The sequence below is a fragment of the Lampris incognitus genome, chromosome 11, assembly GCF_029633865.1.
Source record: "Lampris incognitus isolate fLamInc1 chromosome 11, fLamInc1.hap2, whole genome shotgun sequence".
In the NCBI taxonomy this organism is placed as follows: domain Eukaryota; kingdom Metazoa; phylum Chordata; class Actinopteri; order Lampriformes; family Lampridae; genus Lampris; species Lampris incognitus.
Window position 1 is genome coordinate 21,433,926 of NC_079221.1, and position 8,667 is coordinate 21,442,592.

Below are 8,667 nucleotides of genomic sequence, written 5' to 3' on the forward strand. Positions count from 1 at the left end.
GCAAGACTAAGGACCCACTGCCAATTTACCGCCCAGTTAGGGAGGCAACACATTTTGGGGGCTCATTTGAGATAAGACCCTCTTGGTTGTGTTTATCATCCAAGAACTGGGGGATCCTGATTTGCTGTTTCCTGAGTCGATGAACTAAGCGACAGACTTCAGGTACCCAAAGATGGCCGTTCTACGAGAACTGCGATGGGACATCCAGCAGCAGCTTCATCAGTTGACGAGATCTGTCAACACGGACCTACTCTACAAGCTTGCAGTATCATGCCAAGATTAAGTGGAAGAAAATTTGCCAGGCGTGGAATTGACCAACGTGGAACTTTTTGACTTTATTGTTGGCTTTTTGAGAAGTAAACAACTGAGCAGTCTCGTGAGCCAATGGATGGCTCGCCTGCTTGTCTTTCATGACTTCATTGATGAACTGCAAGTGCCTCCGACAACTGATAGACACAGTCAAGCATTTATCCAAAGGAGTTGAATCAAGTGCAACTGGACTTGGTATGTATCCGTGAAGACGTTTCACCTCTCATCCAAGAGGCTTCCTCAGTTCGTGCCTTTCTGACTAGACCAAGCTAGTCTGACTGGCTGGTGATGAGACTCAGATATTTATCCTCTAGGAGTCGTTGTCAGAGCTATTGATATGCGTGGCTCTTTGTGTCCCGATGTTTAACAACGCCCGTTGCTAACAGAGCCATAGATATGAATGGCTCTTTTGTGTACCGATGTTATGGCCGTGCCCGTCGTTATCGGAGCTATTGATATGCGTGGCTCTCCTGTGCTCCGATGTCCAGCCGCGCCCGTCACCATCGGAGCTATTGATTTGCGTTTGTTTAGCAGCGACGGTCGTTGGAGGGGGGGTTAGTTTCGACTTCATTGTTCAGTGGTCATGAGAGTCGTTGGAGCCGTTAGTGACCGACTGTTGTTCTTGGAGGCTAGGCTTCTTGAGTCTCCTGGGTAGAGATGAAAGGACGGCATTGTAACTGGGAAATAGGTGGTGACGCAGACCACCTTCTCTGTTGAGGGAGGGTTTTTCCAGTTTCGCATAGATGACTTCCTTCACCCCTCTTTCAAACCATCTATCTTCTCTGTCCAAAATGAGCCATGCATATCAATAGCTCTGACAACGACTCCTAGAGGATAAATATCTGAGTCTCATCACCAGCCAGTCAGACTAGCTTGGTCTAGTCAGAAAGGCATGAACTGAGGAAGCCTCTTGGATGAGAGGCGAAACATCTTCACGGATATATACCAAGTCCAGTTGCACTTGGTTCAACTCCTTTGGATAACCATGACCTGGATGAATGAGAACATTCACGGACAGTCAAGCATTTAATGAAGAGGACACTGATTCTGTGTCGGAGACTGAACAAGTAGTAGTAGCACCAGTGATGAGTAAGACAGCACCAACGCCAGTGGCTGCTGATCAGGTAACTGGTTTGGTAAAATTGACAGATGTCAAAGCATTGCTGCTGCATAGAGAATACAAGATTTTTGGTGGTCAAATTTCTGATTGAGTTTTAACAATCTGTCTGAACACATTGATGAAGGGCTAGCCTAAAGGGTTAACAGAGAAGGGCTGTGTGATATGACCAAAATCTCATATCATTATGTAGGTCATTTCATATGATGATAACGATGCATATTACGATGGCTCATTTTCTGTAAATTCAATGAATAAATAGTTCATTTAAAATGCCCACATGGAAAAACCTACAGTGCATCCGGAAAGTATTCACACCCCTTCACTTTCCCCACATTTTGTTATGTTACAGCCTTATTCCAAAATGGATTAAATTCCTTTTTGTTCTCATCAATCTACACACAATACCCCATAATGACAAAGTGAAAAAGGTTTTGTAGAATTTTTTGCAAATTTATTAAAAATAAAAAACTGAAATATTGCATGTACATAAGTATTCACACCTTTTGCTATGACACTCAAAATTGAGCTCAGGTTCATCCTGTTTCCACTGATCATCCTTGAGATGTTTCTACATCTTGATTGGAGTCCACCCGTAGTAAATTCAATTGATTGGACATGATTTGGAAAGGCACACACCTGTCTATATAAGGTCCCACTCTTGACAGTGCATGTCAGAGCAGAAACCAAGCCATGAAGTCAAAGGAATTGTCTGTGGACCTCTGAGACAGGATTGTATCGAGGCACAGATCTGGGGAAGGGTACAAAAAAAAATTCTACAGCTTTGAAGGTCCCGAAGAGCACAGTGGTCTCCATCATTCGTAAACGGGAGAAGTTTGGATCCACCATGACTCTTCCAAGAGCTGGCCGCCCAGCCAAACTGAGCAATCAGGGGAGAAGGGCCTTAGTCAGGGAGGTGACCAAGAACCAGATGGTCACTCTGACAGAGCTCCAGCATTCCTCTGTGAAGATGGGAGAACCTTCCAGAAGGACAACCATCTCTGCAGCACTCCACCAATCAGGCTTTTATGGTAGAGTGGCCAGACAGAAGCCTCTGCTCAGTAAAAGGCACATGACAGCCCGCTTGGAGTTTGCCAGAAAGCACCTAAAGGACTCTCAGACCATGAGAAATAAGATTCTCTGGTCTGATGAAACCAAGATAGAAGTCTTTGGTCTGAATGCCAAACGTCACATCTGGAGGAAACCAGGCACCTCTCATCACCTTGCTAATACCATCACTACAGTGAAGCATGGTGATGGCAGCATCATGCTGTGGGGATGTTTTTCAGCGGCAGAAACTGGGAGACTAGTCAGGATCAAGGGAAAGATGAATGGAGCAAAGTACAGAGAGATCCTTGATGAAAACCTGCTCCAGAGTGCTCAGGACCTCAGACTGGGGCAAAGGTTTACCTTTCAACACGACAACGACCCTAAGCACACAGCCAAGACAACGAAGGAGTGGCTTTGGGACAAGTCTGTGAATGTCCTTGAGTGGCCCAGCCAGAGCCCAGACTTGAACCCCATTGAACATCTCTGGAAAGACCTGAAAATAGCTGTGCAGCGATGCTCCCCATCTAACTTTACAGAGCTCGAGAGGATCTGCAGAGAAGAATGGGAGAAATACCCCAAATATAGGTGTGCCGAGCTTGTAGCTTCATACCCAAGAAGACTTGAGGCTGTAATCGCTGCCAAGGGTGCCTCAACCCAAGTACTGAGTAAAGGGTGTGAATATTTATGTACATACAATATTTCAGTTTTTTATTTTTAATAAATTTGCAAAAATTTCTACAAAACCTTTTTTGCTTTGTCATTATGGGGTATTGTGTGTAGATTGATGAGGGAAAAAAAGGAATTTTATCAATTTTGGAATAAGGCTGTAACATAACAAAATGTGGGGAAAGTGAAGGGGTGTGAATACTTTCCGGATGCACTGTATTTCCTACTGCATTTTCAATCATATTCGACAAGTAAAAGGTACTTATTTATATGTGATTATTTTTCTCCTTTTATTTAGAACCTTTGTACAAATTTTCAATTAAGCGATTGTAACAAAATATAGAATATTAAAAAACTTTCCAACTATACAGGCTCAAATGGTGAATGAATATGGTCAAAAAACATCTACTACTACTTTCAGCTGCTCCCGTTAGGGGTCGCCACAGCGGATCATCCATTTCCATTTCTTCCTGTCTTCTGCGTCTTCCTCTGTCACACCAGCCACCTGCATGTCTTCCCTCACCACATCCATAAACCTCCTCTTTGGCCTTCCTCTTCTCCTCTTCCCTGGCAGCTCCATATTCAGCATCCTTCTCCCAATATACTCAGCATCTCTCCTCCACACATGTCCAAGCCATCTCAATCTTGCCTCTCTTGCTTTGTCTCCAAACCGTCCAACCTGAGCGGTCCCTCTAATATAATCGTTCCTAATCCTGTCCTTCTTTGTTACTCCCAGTGAAAATCTTAGCATCTTCAACTCTGCCACCTCCAGCTCCACCTCCTGTCTTTTCGTCAGTGCCAATGTCTCCAAACCATATAACATGGTCAAAAAACATCAAAACCAAATATATAATAAATATATTGGTGGCATGGTGGCACAGTGGTTAGCACTGTCTCCTCACAGCAAGAAGGTCCTGGGTTCAAACCCGGGGGTTGTCCAACCTTGGAGGTCATCCTTTGTGTGGAGTTTGCATGTTCTCCCTGTGTCTGTGGTGGGTTTTCTGTGGGAGCTCTGGTTTCCCCCACCATCAAAAAGACATGCATGTTAGGGTGAGTACTGCTGTCTGTGCCCTTGACCGAGGCATGGGTTTTCTCTGGGTGCTGTGGTTACCCCCACCATCAAAAAGACATGCATATTAGGGGTAGTACTCCTGTCTTTGCCCTTGACCGAGGCATGGCAAGACGAACTGGAGTTTGTCTCTGGGTGCTGCACGACGACTGCCCACTGCTCGTAGCTATACAGCTAGAATGGGTTAAATGCAGTGCTTAATTTCCCTATGGAGATCAATAAATTATCTCAAAAAAACAAAACTCTTTTAACAGTAGAACTGTTTGAATTGTAGCAGCAAACCAAAATAAATACAGGCCTAATATCAATATTGTTGCATAAAATATGTAATGCAAACACGGAACACTTTCAAGTCTAAACTATAGCAGCGAAAGAAGTCTCACAATTTAAATATATAAATTAAAACAAGTAAACAAAATACCCCTTCATCCATCCATCCATCCATTATCCAAACCGCTTATCCTGCTGTCAGGATCATGGGAATGCTGGATCCTATCCCAGCAGTCATTTGGCGGCAGGCAAATGACTGCTGGCGGCCTGTCCAGACACTCTGGACAGGCCGCCAGGCCATCACAGGGCTTTGAATTATAGCGTTATATGAAAACAACCAAAGTACTGCGAACAAAATGGACATTTGGCAACAATGCTTCAAAATGTTTGTCTTAGTTTTACAGGTTGAGAGCCAGGAATAAAAACTGGTCAACTCTTGCTGGTTTAATTGATGACCTCTGACATGTCACAATGTTTCCACTTTTACTGAACGCCCACTCTGATGGGGCACTTGTGGAAGGGATGCACAAATATTTCTTTGCTAGCTTGGTGACAATTAGGAAATATGCCTCATGCTGCCGCCACCATTCCAGTGGATTTGTCTATAGACCAGTCTCCATGGTTTGGAGATAGAAGTTGAGCTCCTTTTCAGTTGACTCTCTGCTTGACTGAGGGGCTGTTTGGCTTTGATGCTTTTTTTTAAAGTAGCTGCTCAATCTCTTCTTTTGCATCTTAAAAAGAAACTCTGCAGCTAATGGAAGGGGGCTGCCTCTGCTGACACTGCCTGTTCAGCCAACAGGCTCTCCAGTTCTGCAGTAGCTCTTGCCTTCATGTAGTCCACCCTCTCTTCTTTAACATTTGTGGTTTTGAATTGAAGCTCAAGAAGCCATGTCAAGCATCTCCTCGGTGGTCTGGTCATCATACTTCTAATTTAAGTAGTTTAGAATGCCTTCACTGATGGTTGTGGTGAGCTGAGTGTCATCATCCTGAGGCTTGAGTACCTGGTTATTGAAAAGGTGGAGGACCGGTTTCAATTCGGAAACACTTTTGTACTGCTCCCCAGTCAAGGCACCTCTAAAGTCCACGAGAGGACTCAATGCCTTGTTCATGGACTCAAGAACGTCAAAATCCTGCCAAGTTAGGACCAGATGTCACATTTTTTTGTCGGCTCCGGGGACCTGAGAGAGCTTTCTCCTGCCCCACCAGTGAGGTGCACGTCACTGCCAGCTGTTTCCAGCTTCCGCCTTTGTGAAAAGCGGCTTCACGAGATCAATAACTGCTGTTTATTTTCTTACTGTCTCTTCTCTATATTCTGCCCTAACCTCTTCATTTGTTCTGATTTAGCTATTTTCTTTGCTCAGTTCACTTATCGGTAGATACAGTAGTTTTCTTTCTCAACGACTCTTGTGTTTAGTAGGCAGCTCTATTGCATTCACATTCAAAGCAATCTCGTTAAAACTATGGTTTGTGGTGACTGTTTCGTAGTTACAGATAGGTTGTCTATATTAGAGAGATGTGTCCGTGAGTTAGAGTAGCTTTTTTTCCAGCTAGGATTACATTAGATGTGACGGGCACTCCAGATAGCCTTAGTCCCGGGCCTGACAGCAGACAACTTCAACGATTTCAACTTCAGTTTATTTAAAGTGAACATCACCCAAGGAGTCTCTGTACACTTTACAAGGCAATAAAAAAAAACAGAAAACACAAAATATCACATGTAAAAGTACACAAACAGTATCTATAACTTTGTTTGATTTAACACAAACAGGAAAAACAGGCCAATTCGGGACAAAGAATTGGAAATCTTTGACCATATTTCTTTTTTCTATCCCTAAATGACTGTAAGCCAGTTGAACGCTAACAGTTATCCACTCACAATACCTTGTTCCCATTCCAGCCAGACGCTTAATTTTCTAACCATAAAAGCTTTACATTCCAGAGCATCATCGTATTACCTTCCGCACTAGCGTATTTATGTCAATTTACAACTATTTCAGATGTACGATCTCCATTCTGCTGGAAAGGCGACAACATAAAAGCTCCATAACACAAGAACAGGATATTACAAAATAAAAGCTTTCAGGACATGGTTACCTTATTAATATACCTTATTTGGAATCATTTACTGTGATTGCCCTGAAGGAGAAGAAACCCCACACAGTCAGAGAAGTCCGGACACTGCTTGGATTCCTTAGTTATTACCGGTCATTCATCCAAGACTTTTCATGACTGGTGAGGCTCCTGTTCAAACTCCTCTAGAGCCCAGCTGAGACAAGTGATGCCACCGAACCTCAGACCAGCAAGGATAAAGGTCGAGTGAATTTATTTATATAGCACTTTTCTAGAACAATGGTACAAAGGGCTTTACAAAGAAAAAAAGACCACACAAGGCAAAAATATGAATAAGACCAAATAAATAAAGAGTAAAATTAAAAACTATGAGTAAATGAAAAGAAAATCAAACATTTGTAACATTTCTCAGGCTGTGAGGTTCCTCAACAGCCTGAACATTTGCTTAAACCTTCCATAAAATTATTTTTTGACCTTCTTATTGTCCGTGTCAGGTGTGCTTGTGATATTTAGGTTTGTGAAGTAATTTTCGTTTTTAATGCACTTTTTGTTTTTAATATTAATGGTGTTATTTGTTTTTATGTGGCACTGAGGTCCATGTGAAATTTAATGTTGTTCCCTCGTATGTATGAAACATGCATATAAGGTAATGACAAGTAAAATGTTTTTTTTTGTTTGTTTTTTTTTGTGTGAAAGCTTTTAGACTTAGACTGCTTTTAAGACGAGATTTAAAAGAAGCCAGAGACTTTGTTTGTCATAGTTCAATACCAAAAGCCTGATCACCCTTTGTGACAAACTGAGACTTTGGAGTCACCAGCAGGGCTCCATCTGCGGATCTTATTGGTCGAGAGGATGTATACCAGGTCAATAAATCACAATGTATGTAAGAGCAAGACCGTTTAAGGCCTTAAAAGTGAACAATACATTTTTTTAATTTAAATGAAATATAGCAGGGAGCTATGTAAAAGTATTTCAAAATAACTCAATAGGAGATGGGCCTGTCACAAATTTGGTCATAAATAAATGACATTTTGTCCAAACGTCACCAAATTTGGTGGATGTTTTTAATTAGGCTGGCGAAGCTTTCAGCTTCTAATGATTTGTGTTTGCTTGAACCCTGGAATCGCCATTTGGGGCTATATTTAAGAATTGTTTTTGCAACAACCATGGCTGGGATTATTGGAATATGTGATTGGAGCAGAGCAGAAGCAATTTCCACTACTGGCTCAAAGTATTCTGTAGTTATTATCACTCCCACTCCACTGCAGGTTTTCTAATGTCCTCTCCGCACCCGACCATCACTCATGCATAAATATGATAAAAATATTTGTCCCTTTGACAGCCTGGCGGTCTGTCCAGGGTGTCTCCTCGCCTGCTGCCCAATGACAGCTGGGCTTCAGCATTCCCACGACCATGAGAGCACGATAAGCAGTTTGGACAATGGATGGATGGGTAACAGAGAGGCAGTGTAGGGAGGCAAGCACAGGAGTGATATGGTCATGCTTCTTTGCCGGTAATGAGTCAAGCAGCGGTGTTTTGCAGCAACTGCAGATGGTGGTGGGAGCCCTTGCTGATACCTGAGTAAAGTGCGTTGCAATAGTCAAGCCGAGAGTAGATAAAAGCCTGTACAGCTTTTTGCAGATCGGCAGTTGATAAAAATTACCTAATGCTGGAGATTACCTTGAGCTGGAACAAGCATGACTGAACAGCTTGTTTGAGTTGATTATCAAAACCGAGGTTAGCATTGAATATTACCCCAAGATTCCTAGCAGCCTGCTTAAAACTACCTGACAGACCACCAAGATTTGTAACAAAAGGGCTGATGGAATTTGGGGGACCGAACAGGATGACCTCAGTTATCATTAAATTTGAGAAAATGTTTAGACATCCAGGATTTGACTGCTGGAATAGGCTCCGGTATCCCCGTGACCGTGAGAGCCAGATAAGCGGTTCAGATAATGGGTGGATGGATGGGTGGATTTAAGAGAGGCAAGCTGTGAGCTTTGCTAGGGCACTAGGATCTGTGGATTTAAATGGCACGTATAACTGAGTGTTGTCATCATAAAAATGGTAAAACATCGTGATTTTGAATGATCTGGCCAAGGGGCAGCATGTA